This window comes from Lactuca virosa, chromosome 4 (assembly GCF_052849685.1).
Source record: "Lactuca virosa cultivar CGN04683 chromosome 4, Lactuca_virosa_CGN04683_v6, whole genome shotgun sequence".
Classification (NCBI taxonomy): domain Eukaryota; kingdom Viridiplantae; phylum Streptophyta; class Magnoliopsida; order Asterales; family Asteraceae; genus Lactuca; species Lactuca virosa.
In genome coordinates this window covers 151271192-151292019 of record NC_136429.1, presented here as the reverse complement: position 1 = coordinate 151292019, position 20828 = coordinate 151271192, and the positions used below count along the sequence as shown (strand labels likewise).

General features: G+C 36.0%; 1 long non-coding RNA gene across 1 annotated transcript; it reads left to right on the top strand.

The window, feature by feature from the left end:
- Positions 1–1737: 1737 nt before the first annotated feature.
- Positions 1738–2406, top strand: LOC145105407 (uncharacterized). Its single transcript, XR_013707303.1, has 3 exons — positions 1738–1756; positions 1848–1909; positions 2319–2406. It is a non-coding gene; the product is annotated as an uncharacterized LOC145105407 (long non-coding RNA).
- Positions 2407–20828: the final 18422 nt, after the last annotated feature.

The following is a 20828-nucleotide window of genomic DNA, read 5'->3' as shown; positions in this document are numbered from 1 at the left end:
AACTATAATAGGTATAGTTTAGGGGTCAGTTCTTACTATAACTAGAAAAGGAAGGAACATACTATAACAACAATAGGAAGGAACATACTATATTCTAGAACAGAAGAACAAATCATGATTTACGAAGTTATACTTTACACTCCAAGTAACCTAGGAAGGGAACGTATCATTAACTCATTGTTTATAACAAAATATGATAATATACAAGGTATAAGGATATATATGTGGTACATCTACAAAGTACCAGGTTATATATGGGGTACATCTACAAAGTACCAGAGTTATATATGGGGTACATCTACAAAGTACCGGAGCTATATATGGGGTACATCTACAAAGTACCAGATTTTATTTATAAAAGGTACATCTACAAAGTACCGGACAATAATAAATAAAACATATTAATATATAAAAAACTCACAACAGTATCGACTGAGGCGTTTAGAGTACATGATTTCATTACTTCTAGTAGTCATCCTAACAAATAGAACAGCGCCACATAACTTCCTAGTAACATGAACATTCAGTTAAAAGGGGGCCTATAATTCTAACTTTATGATTGCTCGGTAGATACATCAGGGATATATATTAATCGGGTCCGACAGACAGTAGGATGTGTGCTTTCCGCTTCATTTCCTGTTCCTTGTTTGTTTGTGGGCTTAGAGCAGATTCACCCAGTCTACTATCTATTCGATATATATATATATATATATATATATATATCTTTATACCTTAATAAGCATTTACCTACAAATGCTGAATTTTAAGAGGTACATCCCTTAAAACATCATTTACAACAACTTTATGCATTAGAAAATAAAGTAATCCGGTCAAACGGAAAAGGTCAAAGCTAAGCGGGTCTCAAGCTGAACAAACTCTTCCAAAACACGAATCAGTCAAATTAAATGGGTATTTCCTCACATTCAGCCGATTGAATCGGTCAACAGGAGATACACTCTATATATCATCTCCTCTCTTATTTCAGTCAACATAATGTTTCCTTCAACCACTCACCATCGCCATCTCTCTCTAAAAACATGCTCCCCTTCTTCCCTCTCTTAAAATCAGAAAACCTAGATGCCCTCTTCAACCTCCGTCCTCTGGGTAATATATTTCACAGTCGTTGTGTTGCCTTCAAAACCACTGATTTTGTGTTGCCTTCAATCTGCAGATGGTTTCGATATGAGGTTAGATCGAAGCCCTAGAAGCTCTCAACTGCCTGTTGCTTCGTTCGTCGCTGCTGTTGCTACTATTGCCACCAATAAAAAATTGTATTGCTTTTCCCCTTAAATCCGGGCATATCTCCTTTAAGTGTTTTTTAATGAAGATGTTGTCGGTGATTTTGCCAGGAAACTATCCCTTATCGACCTTAGTGGGATCACTCTCAACGGGGTTGAAGATGAAGAGTTCAATCAAACCACCTTCGCCACCGTTCACCGTAACTACTAAAACTTGAGGATGAAGAATCCAATCACAGACAATTTTTTTTCTACTATGGACTTCTATTTCAGGTAAATCAAGGAATGTTAGTTTGTTTCTTTTTCTTCTGTTTCGATCCATGATATATGCTTTGACTTTTTACAAAGTATTTCTTCTATTTCGATCCATGAGAAATTCCCAATTATTTGTTGTTTTTTAAATGAATTTTTTTTTCAGGAAATCTAACATCGATTATTTACTATCTTCTTCTTTTTTCCTAAAATTTTAGGAATGGGATGTATGTTCGAGCTAACGGCCAATTGAAAGGATTTCAGTTGTAAGTAGTGTTGAAATGCCTCAATTTCATACAATAGTGCAACACACTTAAAACTTGATTGTATTGACATCTATTCTTGTAATATATGCAGCTATAGCAAATGTTCTTCTATTCTATGAGATTCTGAAGTGAATTGGAATGCAAACTAAAAAAGTAAGAATCTCGATTGTACACTCATTTGTTTACAATATATATTCACTCTTAATTTTTATTTGGTGCCGAAACAGTGGTTTTTATATCAACTGTTGCTCATGATTTTTGAGATAATGAAACAGTAGTTATATGTATGTATATATGTATCCATGTATGTAGGTTTGTGTATCTGTCTAAGTATTTGTGTGTGTATTGTGTGTATTTGTCTATTTTTGTGCTTACGTGGGTGAAAAGTCTTTTATTGAGAGGAAAATTTAATGATGAATTTGTTTTTCGTAAACTTGTTGGGACAACTATTTCAAATCCATAATAAAAAGATTAATGGATGAGAGAATTCTTAGTGTGAAGATGACAACTTTTCCTTTTCTGTGCTTAAACATTGTTTTGTTCCTGGTTCCCTTATTTACAGCTCTGTACAACTTGTGATGGCTAAGGAACAAGTGTATTCAAGGGGTTAGATCTCAAGACCAAACCTCTAAGCTGTAAGAGAGCAACTCCACGGGAATAGGAGCACCAGGGCAAAAAACGTCAGAACAGAAGAGACCTTAGCAAAAGACAACCAACTAATAGGAGAAACAAACAAAAAGGTAAACACAATATATGTGTATATTTATGTATGTAAGTGTGGAAATTTTTGTGTGTATCTGGATGTATACGTGATTGTGTAGTTTTGTTAATCAAATGATTTGTTTTATGGTTTGATTGCAAGTGTGAAACAGAAATCTTGAACTCAAAGGTGGTTGTATTTGTCGTACTCGGATAAATAGATGTGGATTCTTGACTCTTTGGATATGTGTCTACAAAGGGTGCTGATTTCTTTGGATGTTCGCTGGTGCATGCCTATTTTTCTATCAAATTGACAATATTACCCTTGTTGATGTAGAGAAGAGTCTTGGGTACAGAGCTGGTTCTTGATTCTAAATTTTGGGAGTTGGTCATTAAGGATTCATCACATGGAATATTCAATAGGTAATTCATCTTATAGATCTCTTTATCCTGGAAATGGACCATTTTGCCCCTGAGTATTGTTCAGTACAAATGGTGTTTATTTTCGTTGTTGAAGCTATATTTAATTGGATGTGGATTTCCTCTTAGCGATGTTAACTCCTCATGGTGTCTCATATTTTTTATTTTAGTGACATTTTTTCCCCTGAGGATAGACATTTCTAATTTTTGGTTGTTGTGGTTGTTTTTTCTCTAGCACTCCTTTGGTGGTGCCCTTGTTGCTGTCTGTACTGTAACCTATTTTCCCTTGGAATTGCTTTGCATTAACTCTCTAGGAAGTTAGTTGGTTAGTTTTTCTTCTCTATTTCCTGTATTGTTCATTTTTGAATATATTTATTACATTATAGTGTTTTTTTTATTTCTGTATGATATAACTATCGATCCATGCTTTTATCCGTACATATTCTTTCTAAATTTACTAGCTTCTTTTGAAGTTATATCTATTAGTGTTCTTATTTAATGATTAAGCTTCAAAAACAAAAATAAAACAATTTAAAAATAAAAAGTTTTTATTCTGAGATTATAAAATAAACTATACACATAAGCTATTAAAAACAAAGAAACTAAATTTATTTGTTATAGGAATAAAATTTGTCGACAATTATAAATCCAATAACGGACATATTTTGTTTACCTTTGTAGAATTTTGAAGGATAATACCATTAGTTTTTCTATATATTTTACTAAGTAGTTAGATATTGTGGTTTTTAAAACGTTTAACAATTTATTGTGATGTGTTAATCTATTTATATGTTAGTTGTTTATCATTTTTGTCAAAGGAGTTTTTAAAACGTTGGTTAACATATTATAAAACATGAAGGAAACAAATGACATTTTAATTCATTTGACAAATTTGCAAATAAACATAAAATATGAACAAAAAATGATTTTTCATTGTATGCCAATCAGAAACAACTTAAATACTTTTTATTGTCAGTGAATTGCAAAGATACAAATAGGCACAAACTTTATTTGTTTAAATAGTGGGAAAACTCCTAAATCACACACTTAATTGGTTTAATGATTCATTTGTGTGTTATTTGGAATATCACGTATTTCCATAATCGCCATGAAGACTTCACCGCATTCCATAAAGAAACGCATCATCTCATTCCTCTGTAAAGAAATAAATCGTCACTACAAAACTATTCGTTGAAACGTATTTTTTGAAATGTCATGTTATCGAAAGGAAACCGGTTTTAAAAAAAATATTATATAACACCAAAAAAACTCATAGGCGAAAGAAAACTATTTGCCTAAAAGAACAAATCGTCTCAAGAAACTAATTACCGACCGCCGCAACTGCTTTGCATGGGTCACAAGGTTAAAGATTTTCGAAGATATGATCAAACTAATGATTTTTCTGCATTCAAGCTATTTGCACTATCATTGACAGTTATCGATGAGCTTGTGAAATTGTATATTTAAAATTATTTGTAGCTCCTTTTTTATAGCAATTAGTTTTTTTTATTTTATTTCAACCTCCTCCTTTAACCTGTTGCTCTGTTTAATTAGTTTTGGTTAAATTGACAATTTTTTTTTAACGAATTGTAATTTCCAATATACTAAATCTAACATATATTTAGATGACACAATTTTTTTTAAACGATTACATTTTAACATAAACAATAAATTATGAAATGTGGTTAATTATAGCACGAAATGATTTTTTATTTAGTTAGTAATTAATCTTTTACCAATTACGTTATAAATTGTTGTATTGGTAAGAAAATGTATATTAATAAGTGACTAAATTTATTTGGGTTAACAATACTTCAATAAAAATACTCATTACAACATGATTATGTCTTCATTCATTATTTTGTTGATTTCTTCTCCAAACATTTAAAATTTTTAGTTTTATCAAATTGATTAACAAAAAATCAATAATTAAAAATACATACATAAAAGATTTTCTCGGTGATGTTTTTCAATCCTAAAAGAAACAAGAAAATGGTTTGGTATCCAACACATGAGTACGGTTCGTAGATTTTTCGCATTCGTATATTTTTAGCACCTCCATTATCGTATGTTGCAATTTCGTTAATCATCTGTTTGTCACTTATTTGCATGGATATCACGATATTGCATATAAACTGTTCACATAATCCCCCATGCAAATTGTAATCATTGAAACAAAAATATTTGCCAAAATAAAACTAATAGCTCCGATTCGGCTGCATGGCCTAGAAGTGTAAAGTAAATGGGTGTAGAAACTAATTTATGAAAAACTATTTGCACCCGTCGCTTGGCGCGGGTAAACGGCTAGTATATATATATATATATATATATATATATATATATATATATATATATATATATATATATATATATATATCTTGTATACACCAAGTAATCATAAGGAGTATCAGGTATGGGTCAGGTCATAGCATACAAATTCAGTATACCGTTTTCTAGTACAAAAACATACTTTTCAGATAGAACATTTAGTAGACTAAACTAGAAACTTTTCAGTAAAAGGTTTAATTCATTTTATTAAACCAGTATAACTTAAAGGACCTTTTGTGGTTAATTATATAATACCTTAGTTTATACATCAGGGTTATATATAGTTAATATCTGATAGGTAGTTGGATGTGTGCTTTCGGCCTTACTTCCTGTTCCTTGTTTGGTTGTGGGCTTAGGGCAGATTCATACAATTAACTGTCCGTTCGATACTAGATTATATATAGCTAGTATAAACTAAGTGATTATAGAAGGAACTATTGTGGTTACCATTTTTACTAAAGGAAATATATGATTTTCTTAAACAATGTTTTCATCAAATATAAAGAACTATTACAGTTAACTCCGTAAGTACCAAATGAATACGCCAGGGTTATATACAATGAAGATCTAACAAACAATGGGATGTGTGATTTCCGCCTCATTTCCTGTTCCTTGTTTGGTTGTGGGCTTAGGGCAGATTCACACAATCGATTGTCTGTTTGATCTGTATTTTATATAACTTGTATTCATTTAGTACTCATAGAAGGAATTGTAGAGTCATTTTTACTTATCTTTTACTACATCAGAAAATATAGGATTTTATGGAGGAACATGCGAACTTTTCTAAACAACTTACCTTTCATCACTTAAATACTTATGAACTCACCAGCTTAAATGCTGATCTACTCTTTCAAAATAACTTGTATTCTCAGGGAACTAGTAGACAGGTACGCGCACTGGGATTCAGAAGATGGAGTATAGTAGCTTCATGTCTTGTTTTGTTATTTACTTTTGGAGTCAACCTTTTGTGAATCACATACTTTGTAAACACTTTAATATTAATGCAATGGTTGTTTGTTACTTTGATTACTATGATGCATGTATTGTGATACTAAACATGACGTCCTCCGCCCCCGAACGTTTCCGCCGTTCTGGTTTGGGGGCGCGACATCTGACCTAGTCAGTTATGTGTCCTTAAGATAAGGGATCAAATATTCCTCCATTCTACAAGATATCGTATGGACATGAGACATGAATTATAATCAATCTATCTGCCCAAAGTTTGTTTCCCTATTTCCGATTTATGACGACTGATAACAGACTACTAACTGAACACATCAATTCAGTCCAGGCTTGGCCAAGCGCTTTACATGTCATCACCAAATCATCGAGGGGCCCATAGATATCGCTTTTTCCCGATAGGGTAAAATGAATGGATAAACTTTGACTCATATGCTTGCACTATTTACTCATTAAATCACACACAACAATACGTTTTATAACATCAATTTACTGATGCGTTTACGTATTATCAATGCATAACTGACTTGTAAACAACTCATATGTCTCTGTTTCAAGAATATAAGATATTATTGTCTCAAAAATTAATCGTGATAAAATCCATGAAGTAATTCTCTGAGCGTGGGTTAATCCAATACTCAAATCTCCATTTCAGACGTACTTATGAATGTTGCAGCAAACCATTGCAATGTCTAAGCACTTAGACAATCTACAATCCAATTCACAATAGTCTTAATACATTACTTACTTTCAAAGTATGATCGACTGTGGATGTTTTGAATAGTCCAACTATTCGGGAAGTAAAACATGTGAAGTGAAACACAATGATAACCTAATTAACTATGGTTTCAAAACTATTGAGTATAAATAAACACTTATTATTTAATCACCATATTAATTAGACTTTATTAATTGTATAATGTTTCGAGTAATCAACTAATCTCTTGAATTAAACATTAGTCATACCATGTAATAAACATGCATACTATGTCTCTCTATGGTCCTTCCTTTGTGAACAGATCAATTGGTCATAATTACAATGATACTCATATCACAATTCCAAATCCATATTACAAGTATACGAATTTCCAAAATTCTTGTCACCACTAAATGTGTTAGAATCTAACCTTTCATGCAATGATCCTTTTGTGATGATATGGCCTAGAAGTCATAAAGACTTTGCCAACATCGTCACAAAATGTTCCAATGAAACTTTGTTACTTAAAACAATTTCATGGTAATGAAGTATCAGATTCAAGGTAACCCCTTGAACACCTTCTTAGCGCTAAGGTTTCTAACTCACATTCAGATTCTAATCACCAAATCCCATTACGGAAACATTTCCATTTTTTCATATGACTATCAATTCTGATCAAGAATTATCGCAATCTGAAACATGTCAATATGGTCCATCCAAATGCTATACTTCCAACTGTCCATAAGCAACCAATCTTCAGCGAACTTCAGATTATCCTTTAACAGTTGTTCAACAACTCTAGTCATATCCAGTTCCAGTCCTTTTTCCCCTCTTAATGCCCTAGGCATTCGAAAAAATTAGAACAAGCGAATACTATAGCATATGCGATCAATCCTATATCTGAAGCATATGGGATTCGATACATAATGTCTTACATAAAGACATGATACTTGATCAGTCTTTTTCAATAATATTTCCAAATATAGAATTTCCTATGTTGAATTATTTCAACACGATATTCATATATGTTCATGATTAAGTTCCATTAAATCTAAACTTTTAGATTTGAAATGAAGTATAAGTACCTTCTCCCCTAAATCCTTTTGTAGTGAAACAACTTCCAAACTTGCAACTTGCAAATTTGAAAACTTGTTTCCTACAACTAGAACTGCTAACTTGCAATACTTTGCTTAACTATTATGCTTCCACTAGCATAATAATTATACTCTTGCTAGCATAACAATTATGCTCCCACTAGATTTGACATGTATCCAGAAATCAACTAGACTTCCAGAAAATCAATGCTCTTGACTTTCTTACTAAAGTTCAGATTTATGATACGTGGTGCTTTGATAATTCTTCATCTACACTTCTCAAGCTCATACACCTTTCATTAGATAGCATACGTGTGTGTTTAAACCCATTGAGAACTTACAACAATAAATCCTTAATGTTCAAACTGTTTCTTTCCATTTCTCACGATTCGAACTATGAAAAGGGATGCCGTAATCATATACGAGTTTTGAGAACGTAATTATCACAACTGCTAACCATAATGATATCAATTCAGATTTAAAATCTACAAGCGAAATTGTTTCCTCATAATCATTTTCATGAATTAGAGCGAAACCTTTTGCCACCTAGATTTTATGGTGTATGTGTTCCTATCCATGTGAATTTAACAATTCCAACCTACAATCATAAGATAAGGTTGAGGACAAAACAATTCCAACCTACCAGCGCTTCCAAGTTGCCAAGCAGTTCACTTCCATAGACCAATGTACTATCATTGACCAACATGCTCTTCCTTTTTCATTCAAATGAGAGCTTATAGAACTCACATCCGTAGTCAACATTACTAGAAGGCGCATAGAAACAAGAATGTGTCAACACGATAGGTCATCAACCTCAGGTCGTGTGCTAGTGATAACTAAAAGGTTTATTCTTGATTGACTCTTGAAACTCTTCAAGACCAATAAGACCCCCACTGACTCCTTGACATATAAGTTTCTTTGTTAAGGAACAATCCTTGACAAGAAACAACAAATATTCAAAAGTTAGTGTGGATTCTCGACAAGAAAACACTTCATGTAATTGGTCTTAGTTTATCCTTTGTTTTAACCAAAACAACACTACTACTAATTCCAAATGTACTAGAGTAAGAAAACATTTCTACTCCACATTTCATAAGGTGTTATAAACCTACTTAGTTTGGGATAAGTTTCAAGATATGATTTGAAGTTACTAGAGTACCACTCTAAAACTTGATTTGGGAACGAAGTACGACTCATCTCTTGATTAAACTATTTCAACAATATATGATTCCTCTTCTTAGTTAAAAAAAATTCACTAATATGTCCTTAGAGGATCAATTGTGACATAGTTCAATAATCATTAAGATGATCATAAAACATGATACTAAGGTAATCTCTATTCTTTCAGATTGGAGAAACCTTTATCTTTCTGCCTAACAGATTCTTCATATTCGTTCTGTCATTCTTTAAAACTTTTCAAAGAATCAGAATCACACCTAGTCTTATAAGTATAACCATGTTTACTAAACCATCAACAAAACATGACGAATAGATTTATCATCTTTTGTGGTGGATCCAAATAGTCCATATCAATGTGTACTAGATCCTTTAGTCCTTCACTTGTCTCACACAAACATGTGAACAAGGAATTAGTCTTAATTTTCCAAAGATCAAGATTCTCATACATCACTCAATTCGAATTGTGTGACTCCAAGTTTCTATCCAACTGAAACTTGGGTGATGAGAATTCCTTTTCACTTGGTCAATTATGACATTACCTCAAATGATATAACAAGAAGCGATCCATACTTAACATTGCTAATAATGGAAATATAACCACCAATTTCCATAAGTACCATTGTAGGGAAATATAAAGTAAATAAGATAAAACGCAAAATTTACTTTAATGTGCGGAAAAATTATCCTTACAATGCAAATATATATGAAAACTATATTTCTAGATATTTCCGAAGCAATCTATTAATCTATCATAACTCCTAAGCAGCAGCTTCAAATTCTGATCACCAAACCATGTGATTGAAATCCATCTCTCACGATCAGAATTAGCTTACTTCTTCTTAAGCTTCCTTCTTTCTCTTAGATTCTGAAAAACATCAAAATGTGATTATCACATCATGTAATAAGAATTTATGAATAGGAACTTAATAAAATAGAGTTAGATATTGGATGTACCTGAAGTAGAGTCATACAACTTGACTTTCTTATCTTTGCGATGCTTCAGGTAGACAGGGCAGATTCACATCCAATGTCTCTTCAATTGGCAATAGAAACATATGGACTCTTCAAGAACAGTACATAGGACTATCTCAGAACCGACCTTTCTCTTTACCATATGGTCAAACAATTTGACCTTGGCAGATCCCTTTCCATTGGGAAGAGAAACCTTTTCTGGACTACCAATGTTGCCATTGTCATTGTCCATGGAAATTTAGGAGATTGATCCTTCAAACACATTTTCTTGACCAATGCACTTTAGCATTTCTGCTTTAGCAATAATTACCAAATATGTCAGATCAATAAGGGACATGTCGTTGTCAGTCAAATAGTAGTCCTTCACAAAATGACTATATGACTCAAGAAGCGAGTGAAGAACCAAGTCAACAACTAGCTTCTTTGGGAAAACGACACCCATCATTCCCAATCTGTCAAGGCATGATTTCATTTTAAGAACATGTGCACACACATAATTTCCATCTAAGTGTATACTTGCCAATAGGGCTTGCGTAATCTTGAACTTTTCAATTTGACGAAAACGTGGGTCGAGGAGAATCACTGGAGGTGGTGGAGGAAGATTTGGAGAAGTATGATTTCTAGTTCCACAATTTGAATAAGGGAAGATTCTTTCACCTTGATCAACTTGTGGAAGATCATCTTCAGGAAGAGAAGGAAAACCATTTCCAGGAAGACCAGAGTTCTCTGAACTTGACATCTATAATGGGAGAAAAGAATTCAAGTTAGTTGAATTATATAATCCTTAATTATTAACCTAAAATTTAAATTAAGGCTAGGATCTAGATTTTCGATTCGAATACTGAAGAGGGATGCCGTAATCAAATTCAAATCTCTTTTAGGTAGGTAAGCAATTACCAGTTTCAATCAAATGAAACTCCTAGATCTTTTTGAGATTGAACTATTCAATGGAACGTTTAATCTCGATTATGCTCTCACTTTGTGATTGGGATATCGAGGATCACAAACGAGATGTGAATAACCATGCAAATTAGCTTCGTACTCTCGATGTCATTTATCATCCAATCAATGTGCCGGTTAACCACACACGCTCCATTGATCAATGATAATTTACGAGACACCTATTGCCAACAATATTAGTCCATATTAGTGTGTCGGTTAACCACACACGCTCCACTAACGACCAATAAGGTGAAATGTGCAGTTTCATGGGTTAGCATCAAATTCACGTTTTTCCTAATGTAACTAAGAAAGGGATTTTAGAAAACGTTTAGTTACTTTATGTCATTATACTTTTGATGAGATTTTAGTGTCATATCCTACCCGTTCGGCTAACGACCCTCCACTAGTCAAGAGTGCGGTGGGTAAGAATGGATACCCAATGGCGGTCATTTTACAGGCCGCTTCTTTAAACACCCCTTATAGACCAGCTTCGTGAATGAGGCCTACTAACGGTAAGACCGACTTTTCTAATATATATATATATATATATATATATATATATATATATATATATATATATATATATATATATATATATATATATATATATATATATATATATATATATATATATAGAGAGAGAGAGAGAGAGAGAGAGAGATTAAACTTTTAATTCTATAATAGTATAAGAGTATATTTTAAACTTTTAAAATACTAGGGTTCTAGATTTTAAGATTTCAAAATTAAACTTTTAATTAAATTTTAAATTCCGAAACCAAATGGGTATTTTTAAAACTTTTCAACAAATCCTAGATCAAATTTTATATAATTAAATTAATCAAATAATTTTGTCTTTATATTAAATTTGACAAAATCTCTTAATTTGATAAGGATATAGATTTACCTTTCCAGAAAATTCAGTTTTAGGCATTAAAAACGAATTTAGGTAAATATCCTAATGAAACCAAGATATGAAAATTGAAAATTCAGGGATCTGACAGGCTAACTCATCGAGTTGGGGTAGTGCACTCGTCGAGTTCTGGGCACTGCACTTGTCGAGTTCGAGAACTGAACTCGTCGAGTTCGATGAATAGATTGACGAATCTGTTCCCTCCTCCTTTGGACAATTCACAATTGCATCAAATTCAACTGAAAAACAACCTCGCTCTGATACCACTGATGGGTTTTGAGAATAACAACAACCTATGTCTACATGCAACCCTAATTGCTTTGGATCTAAGTTTTTCACTAGTTGAACATGCAAATTGAATACCAAAGTAAAACCCTAGATCTAGCGTATGCTTTTCGAAAATTACATAATATAAGGGTTTTGATGTTTACTTTACTTGTTATGTAGTAATAATAAGAACACCTTCTAGATCTTGACTCTTGAAAGCTTAGTGCCTCAAATGTTGCACCTCTAATGGCTTACAAACACCACTAGCAAAAGGATGAGAGGAAAGAGGAGGGAAAACACTTGGAATTTCGGCTAGGGTTTGTATCAAGAATGCATAGGCCGAAATCCCTAAGTGGTGGGGTCTTTATATAGCTGTGGGCTGCTAGGGTTTGCTGGAGGAAACCCTAATTTCCTGCTTAAGGCTTAAGCAACCCATGGACCCTTATTAAGGAGCCTTGGACGAAACATATAGGGCCTCCCTATAGTTTTCATCCACTCCTATCTAAGGAGTCCAATAGTCCAGTTTCACAACTATCAATGATTCTCAAAACAACCCTTGTTCCTTTAATCAGTTCCTTTAATCCCAAAATTAATTGCAAATTAATTTCTGATTAAATACTAATTAAATAACATGATTTCTAATTAATATATTGTTTTCATAATACATTAATAAATCAATTTATTATTCCAAATAATAAATTCAACATCTCTCTCCAAAATTCATCATGTCAAGTTGCTAGAGTGAAGGAAACCCAAAAGGACCATGCTACTATCAAATCAAGTACATACCAATTATAGTTATGGGTTTAGACACCTAATCCAACACTTTATAGTCCTGGAGGTCCTAAGGGGTTCAAATCTGGGTTTTTGACATAAAATCTTAATGCATTAAGTTATTGCATGGAGTGTTGTTTGGGGTGGCGCGTATGTAACACGTACGTCCATGTACGTCGTGCGTACGCTGGGCGTACGACCCAGACAACTTGTAGTTTGGACTTTAGTCGTTGGGCCTTGCTTGGGATTTTGGGCTTTGGCCTAGTCTAAGTGAAGGGGCCTTAGGGTTGTGTTTTGGACCTTAAGTAGACTAGTTTGGCCTTTTGGGCCTTAGGGCCCATCTTTATTTTCGGGCCACGAGTGGGTAGGCCTAATATGAGAATGGTTAATGGACCTATACCATAGAAGTTTGGAGCAGGAGATTGGGTTCACGATTATGGGCTAAGACCCAAATTTTGTCTTGGGTTATTTGTTAGATAGTGTGAGGATTCTTCTATACCACAGCCCGAGCATTTACTATGGATTTTAACATTTGAGGCAAGTCTTCTCACCATAACTTTGGGTCTAAGGCACCAAGGCCGACCCAATACTTATGATGTTGCATGTTAGTTGTTGCGTGCTATATGATGTGTTTGGATTGAAATATATCCCAGGGAGGGGGCCCGATATGATATGATGGGCTGAAATATACCTAGAGCAGGGCCTACTGTGATCTATTAGGTTGAAATATACCCCAGGGCGAGGTCCCAGGGTGGGGGCCCATATTTTTTTGGGTTCGTATTGAACCCCAAGGCTGGGCCCATTTGTATGTTTCGCTTGAGTATTTTGGGAAAACTCACTAAGCTTTGCTTATAGTTGTATTGTGATTTCAGGTACTTCCGATTCGAAAGGGAAGGGCTTGGCTTGATGGCCTAACATGCACTCTCTCCACTGTTTTCCGCATTTACTGATATAGACATTCTGATGGTTTGTATGATGCTTTTTATGTAATGGATTCTTAGTATCAAACTTATGGCTGTAAACCTTATTTTAAAAATTGAAAAAAAAATTATCTGGATTTTTGGACTGTTACAAGTTGGTATCAGAGCCTTGGTTTGAGGGATTCGGGCACCCTCTCGGGTGTGTCAGAACTCAAACTAAGGAATTTGTAGACATTTAAAAAAAAGCCAAGTTTTTCTGAAAACGAATTTCTTTATCAAAAAGGGAGAGTGCAATGCGCGAAATCGGCCGAGCTTAAGTAAGTGTTTCCCGAAATTTAACCATGCTATAAATGTATTCTCGGAATCGATTTTGACTATGTTATTTACTAAGTGTATGCTTTCAAAGTTATATATGATTAGGATTGCATAGCTCTAGAATGATGAACTCTACCTTATTTCCTGTTCCTTATTTGGTTGTGGACTTAGCGTAGAGGCTTTATTTGACAGTCTATGTGATTCTATTTGTGTATAACTTGCATGCATAAGGCAACCTGCGGTGTTGATTGAGGTTTATGGTTTTGTAGTGATTACAAAATCCTAGAAGAGTCTATGTTTTATGTATATTATGTATATGTAGATCATGTTTTATTATGTTGGGTGATTTAGAGGTATTAGGTATGGCCTTGAGGAAGGTACAGGTAGGTGTGGAAGGTAGTATTAGATCCGTACTACTAAAAGCACAAGATCTGTACCTGAGGTAGGGGCAGACCTGGAACTCTAAGGAGTCTGATGGGGAAGTATCCCTTCGAACTTCCTTATCAATCGTTTCTATGTTGTATTTTCAGTTGAGGATGGTGATGGTTACAAGAGGAGGTTCAGGTTTAGGATCGGGATCAGGCTCGGGTGCAGAGCCTATTGATGAGAAGCTACGCTAGCTTATCACAACCAAGGTTACTCACGACATCCTTGACGCTACCCCAATGATCTTCGGTACTGTCAAGGAGGGGATGATGGAGATTATGGAGGAGAGGCTCAGATCTTTCTGAGCCGATATCACTGCGGGTCAGATTGGGACTCGAACTCCCTTATTCTGGGAGTTCAAGGCGTGTGGTGCACCCGAGTTCTTTGGGGTTAAGGACCCCATTACAAGTCGTCGCTGGATCGCTGAACTGGAGAATGTTCAGCGCACCAGTTTCTGCCCCGACGCGACAAATGTGGGATTCGCTTCCTGTATGTTGAGGGACCGAGTGCGTAACTGGTGGGAGGAGGTTACCCGCGAGGTGAGATAGGCAGGTGTGATTGTTATGACATGGGAGGAGTTTGTTTGGAGGTTTGATCGGGAGTTTGCACCCGCCATAGAGGTTCAACAGCTGGTGAGAGAGTTCCAGGACCTTCACCAGACCATGGAGACTGTGGCGGAGATTACCGCCAAGTTTAGGGAGAGGGAGCTTTTGGTTTCGCAGTACGCTGCGGATGAGGAGATGAGAAAGACAAGATATCACGCCATGCTGAGGGATAATATCCGGGAGTTTGTGAGCTTCTCAGGGTGCAAAACCTTGAATGACATGATCGAAAAGGTCCATGAGTGGAAGATTGAGTTAGAGCTCCACACAAAACGGAAGCCTGAGCAGGTTTCGTCGATAGCGGGTCAGGCCAAGAAGCCTAAGACCATTGGTGTTCACAGCAAAGGCCAGTAGGGCCAGGGACGATGCGCCAAGTGCGGCAAGCCACACGGTGGACCTTGTCGATTAGCGGGATCAGGATATTGTAACAACGTAAAAATTTAAAACAATTTTTCATTTTTAGAAACAACCATAACTCATACAATAGTTCCCAAAATCTCATAATATCAAATATCATAATAATAACAAATCCCAGAATCTCCAACTACTCTTCTTCCAGTGTGTACAGATCATGCTGGCGCCTTCCCGCGATCCTCACTGGTACCTGAAACACATATCACACAAACGGTAAGCATAAAAGCTTAGTGATTTCCCTCAAAATACCACATTCATATCGATTAGCCACTCGAGGCTATAGATCTATGATGCCTTCCGGCCAATGTGTCTCAGTGGACCTTCCGGATCCACAACTCGGGTAGACCTTCCGGCCCTACCCTGATGACCTTCCGGTCCTCGTCATCTTGACCTTCCGGTCCATACACTGTTGACCTTCCGGTCCATATCATAATGACCTTCCGGTCCATACCATACTATTCAAAACATACATAGCACATACATATCATATAACAACATACATCGGATTCTACTCATAGCACATAAGACCTTCCGGTCACACATAATTACCACTCTAGGTAAAGTATAGTGAGAAGACTCACCTCGTACGATGTCGGATAACCTCTCGTGCTTGATAACCCGACCTAGCCTCCTCCTATTAACATAATAACATTTCTAATCAATACCTTCTCATGTCTTTACTTCTAAAGGATGGGTAGAAGACCATTCTACCCCTCCCTGATCTCTCATGAACCAGCTTGACCAAAACCCTAAGGTCAACTGAAATCAACTCCAGTCAACGGTCAAACTTTGACCCGACTCGTCGAGTGCACTCGGGTGACTCGGCGAGTCCAAGCGTGTCCTCTGAATCCTTCTAAGGCTTCACTCGACTCGTCGAGTGAACCTTCCACTTGACGGGTTACCTCTGCTCATGAATCGCGGGGCAACCACGACTCGACTCGCCGAGTTCTCTTATGGACTCGGCGAGTTCCTTCCATAGCCATACTCAAATGACCTTCTGAGGTCAGATCTGATTCTCTAACTAATAGATCTGACCTTTAAACACTCGAAAGTCATGTAAAGGTCTGACCTTTATACTCATGCAACACTCATAAGGCTCTTTTTGGTGAAATAGCTCCTAAAATGGCAACCTAGGTTCAAAACTCCATTGGAAATGCATAAAGCTGGATGCTTGGGACTCCCTGGACCCAAAAGGGTCCAGATCTCTAACACAACTCGAATGAGGGGGGTTTGAGGCATCCAAAACCCCAAAAGGAAGGATTCAAGCCCTAACCCCAAATAATGAAATCCATACAATAGAGAGAAAGAGGAGTCCGATTTGGTACCTCAAGATGAAACTTCTTGCTTGGCTAACTCAGAATAGCAACCTCCTTTGACCCTTCTTGCTGGAGCTCCTCTCCTTTCTTGAAAAATCACATTAAAAGCTCAAATGGACTTCTCTCTCTCGCCCTACACACTCAAGCTCGATGGGGGTTCTCTCTCTGGAATGGTAGCCGCAAATGAAGGCCATAAGTGCCTTTAAATAGGGCTCAGACTCGAAGATTTAGGGTTTTTGTGCACAGCGCGGACTCGTCGAGTCGACTCACCGACTCGTCGAGTCCATCCAGTCAGCAATCGCGATCCTACTCGACGAGTCTAGGTGTCAACTCGTCGAGTCCCTCTTCTTGACACAAAATAAATAATTAACATTTGATACCTGGAATTCCGGATGTTACAGATGTCTTGGTTGCGGTCAGGCGGGCCATATGAGCAAGGATTTCCCTAGGAAGGCCTTGATTTGTTTTCACTACAACCAAACCGGTCATAAAAAGGCCGATTGTCCGAGATTGTCTGGTGGTGCAGTGGTGGCTTCTGCGCCCGCTACATTGAGGATTACAGATGGCCGCCAGGGCAAGGCGGAGACTCCTATGGTGAAGAGCCGCGCGTTTAAGTTGACCACAGATGAGGCCCGAGCAGCTCCGGACATCATGAGTAGTATGTGATTTATTTTTATCTTTATTATGTTATTAAATCTTTTTATGCTTATGTTTTCATGATGTCATTCAGGGACCTTTTTGGTCAATGGGTTGTCGGTTCATGTTCTTTCTGACTCAGGGGCTACCCGATCATTTGTATATCTGGCGCTCAGCAAGAAGTTTCAAGATGCTCCGGGGACCTTGGATTCCCCTCTTGAGGTGGAGATTGCGGATGGCCAAACTATGAGCGCCGCGAGGGTATTTTGGAGGAGCATTCTGAACATATTCGGCGACAGGTTCCCTATATATTTGGTACCAATCCCTTTGAGGGGATTGAAGGTGATCATCGGGATGGATTGGCTGGGGCCCAATGGGGCCATGATCGATTATGAGCGCCAGTTGGTGAGAGTTCAAACCTGTCACACCCCCAAACCAGAACGGCGGAAAACGTTCGAGGGCAGAGTCTCACACCCCCAAACCAGAACGGCGGAAAAGTTTGGGGTCGGAGGACGTCATGTAAGTATCACAACACATGCATTATGTAATCAAAGTACAACCAACCATTGCATTAATAAGTATAAGTTTTATATAAGTGTTTAAACATTACATATTCAAACATCAAAGTAGATACAGTAGAAGACAAAAGACGCAGTATGGTACTAGGCAGTCTTCTCAAAAGCTTCGGGAGTGTACCTGTCTATTGGATTCCTGAGAATACAAGTTATTTTGAAAGAGTAGATCAGCATTTAAGCTGGTGAGTTCATAAGTATTTTAGTTATATAAAGTATACTCTAAGTTCTTGGAAAAGTTCATCGGTTCCTCCAGAAAATCCTATATTTTCTGATGTGATAATATGATGACCACAATAGTTACTTCTGCAATTACTTAGTTTATATTAGTTATAAATAACCTAATATCGAACTGACAGATAATGTGTGAATCTGAACTAAGCCCACAACCAAACAAGGAACATGAAGTAAGGCGGAAGTCACACATTCCACTGTCAGTCGGATGTTAATTATGTATAACTCTGGTGTATAAACTAAGGAATTATAGAATTTACCTTTAAGGTCCTTTATGTTATACTAGTTTTAAGAAAAATGACTGATGACGTTCCAGAAAATCCTATATTTTCTGCTTTACAACTGATAAGTAGTTTTAATTCCATAAAATCGTTCCATTTAAGTAATATTGTACTTATAATAAGGTTTAACATAATTTTAACTATCCATAAAATTATGAAATGAATGTTTTCCGTTCTAATGGTGAAAAGTGGTTTTAAATCCCCATAAAACCGTTCTGTAAAGTAGTTTTAAATCCCTATAAAACCATTTCATAAAGTAGTTTTAAATCCCCATAAAACCGTTTCGTAAAGTAGTTTTAAATCCCCATAAAACCGTTCCGTAAAGTAGTTTTAATTCCCATAAAACCGTTTCGTTTTGTTTGTGGAAAGTAATTAATACAGTAGTATTTCTTAAAAATAAACTACTAAAGAATAACTACCCTAATATTAACCTGGTTAATTAGGGTTTAAAATGTGATAAAGTTGTAACCATGCTGGACTAGAATGAACACGACGACCTATTGGCGTTGAAACTGAATATGTGACATTTTTCACCCAATGGCTGGTCTGCCGGACTATAGTTAGCAGTCGGGATGAGGGATTATCGGTCCCATATAGATCTATACACACAATGTCCGCTCTCCCTCCAGGAGACTCTGGTTACAAGAATGTAACATAGCAAGTATTGCTATGTCCTCAATACGTACCATCACATTTTAGTTTGAGTAAAGATCAAATTATAACCTGTTCTTGACAAAGTAATTTAGACCTCGTATACTTATCTAGAAAATAGATTTCTCGTTTGTCTCATAAATTTAACTATTATAATTTATACGTTATATCTGATTAGCATGATCTTCTCATCACTGTACTCCTTTGCTCAGCATGATACAAAGGTAACGATACCGACTGAAGTAACCTTTTATATCCATATATGTATAATATACATAATTAAGAAGGAAACGACCTTCGGCAAAATAACACCACCTTAGGTCCACATCCAGACAAGGAAAAGGAAATAAGGCAATATATTAGTTCTAAGCCCTTTAAGTCTTATTTATATATCTATACATATATAAACATGATTTTGACAATTATAAGTTTAAATAGTTATAAAAACATTTAAAAGAGTTTAACGGTGTTCTAAAAAGAGTTTATGTGATTTTTAAAAGAATTAACATGACTTTAAGTCATTATGGAAGTATTTAGTAATCCTTGAAAGCATAAGAAAATCCTTTATGTGATTGATATCACATGTATTTAATAACACAATTAGATTGTGTTCAACTTGTATTCCCTCCTAAAAAGCATTTAAAATCATTTAAAAGGTAGATTATAGGGGTATGAACTCACATGATGTTGGAGATTTGATTGAAGATATGATATAGGATGATTGGTATGCCAAGTGAAGTCCCGAGCACAAATAGATCCTATTTAGCATATGTTAACATATATAGGCCTACAATTAGTGTTTATAACCACAAAGGTGTGAGGGAATCAACCAAGGATGCAAGAACAACTCACCAAAGGAGTGTTAGAAGCAAATTAGGAGGCTGAAATGGAGTTCACGGCTAAGAGTGAAGGGTTCACGGCACTATGAGTGGTTCACGACCCAAGAACATGAAGAACACTTGAAGTGTTCACGGCCCAATTGATGAATGTATGAAGTGTTCACGGCCAAGATGAAGGGTTCACAGCCCAATGATGAATGTTTCACAGCCCTAAGCTTGAAGATCTTAAATTTCAAGATGAAAAGATGATGAATTAGGATATAAGGTAAAGGGATTTCAAGTAACAACAAAAAGAGGGGTGAGTTACTTTCATTTTTAAGGTGATAGAAGGCCCTTTTGTGGATGATACTTGAGAGAGAATGGGAGAATTCATGGTTGGAAGATGAGAAATGAGGAGAAAATGGCTAACTCCCATATATATATATATATATATATATATATATATATATATATATATATATATATATATATATATATATATATATATATGCGAGGGTTCATGGTCCGAAGGGTTCACGACCGTGAACCTTGTTTGCGGTCCGAAGGCAGTGGCGGCCGAGAACGCATTCACAGTCTGAGGGTTTGCAGCCCTCGTTCACAGCCGAAGCCTGTTTGTTCTCAGTT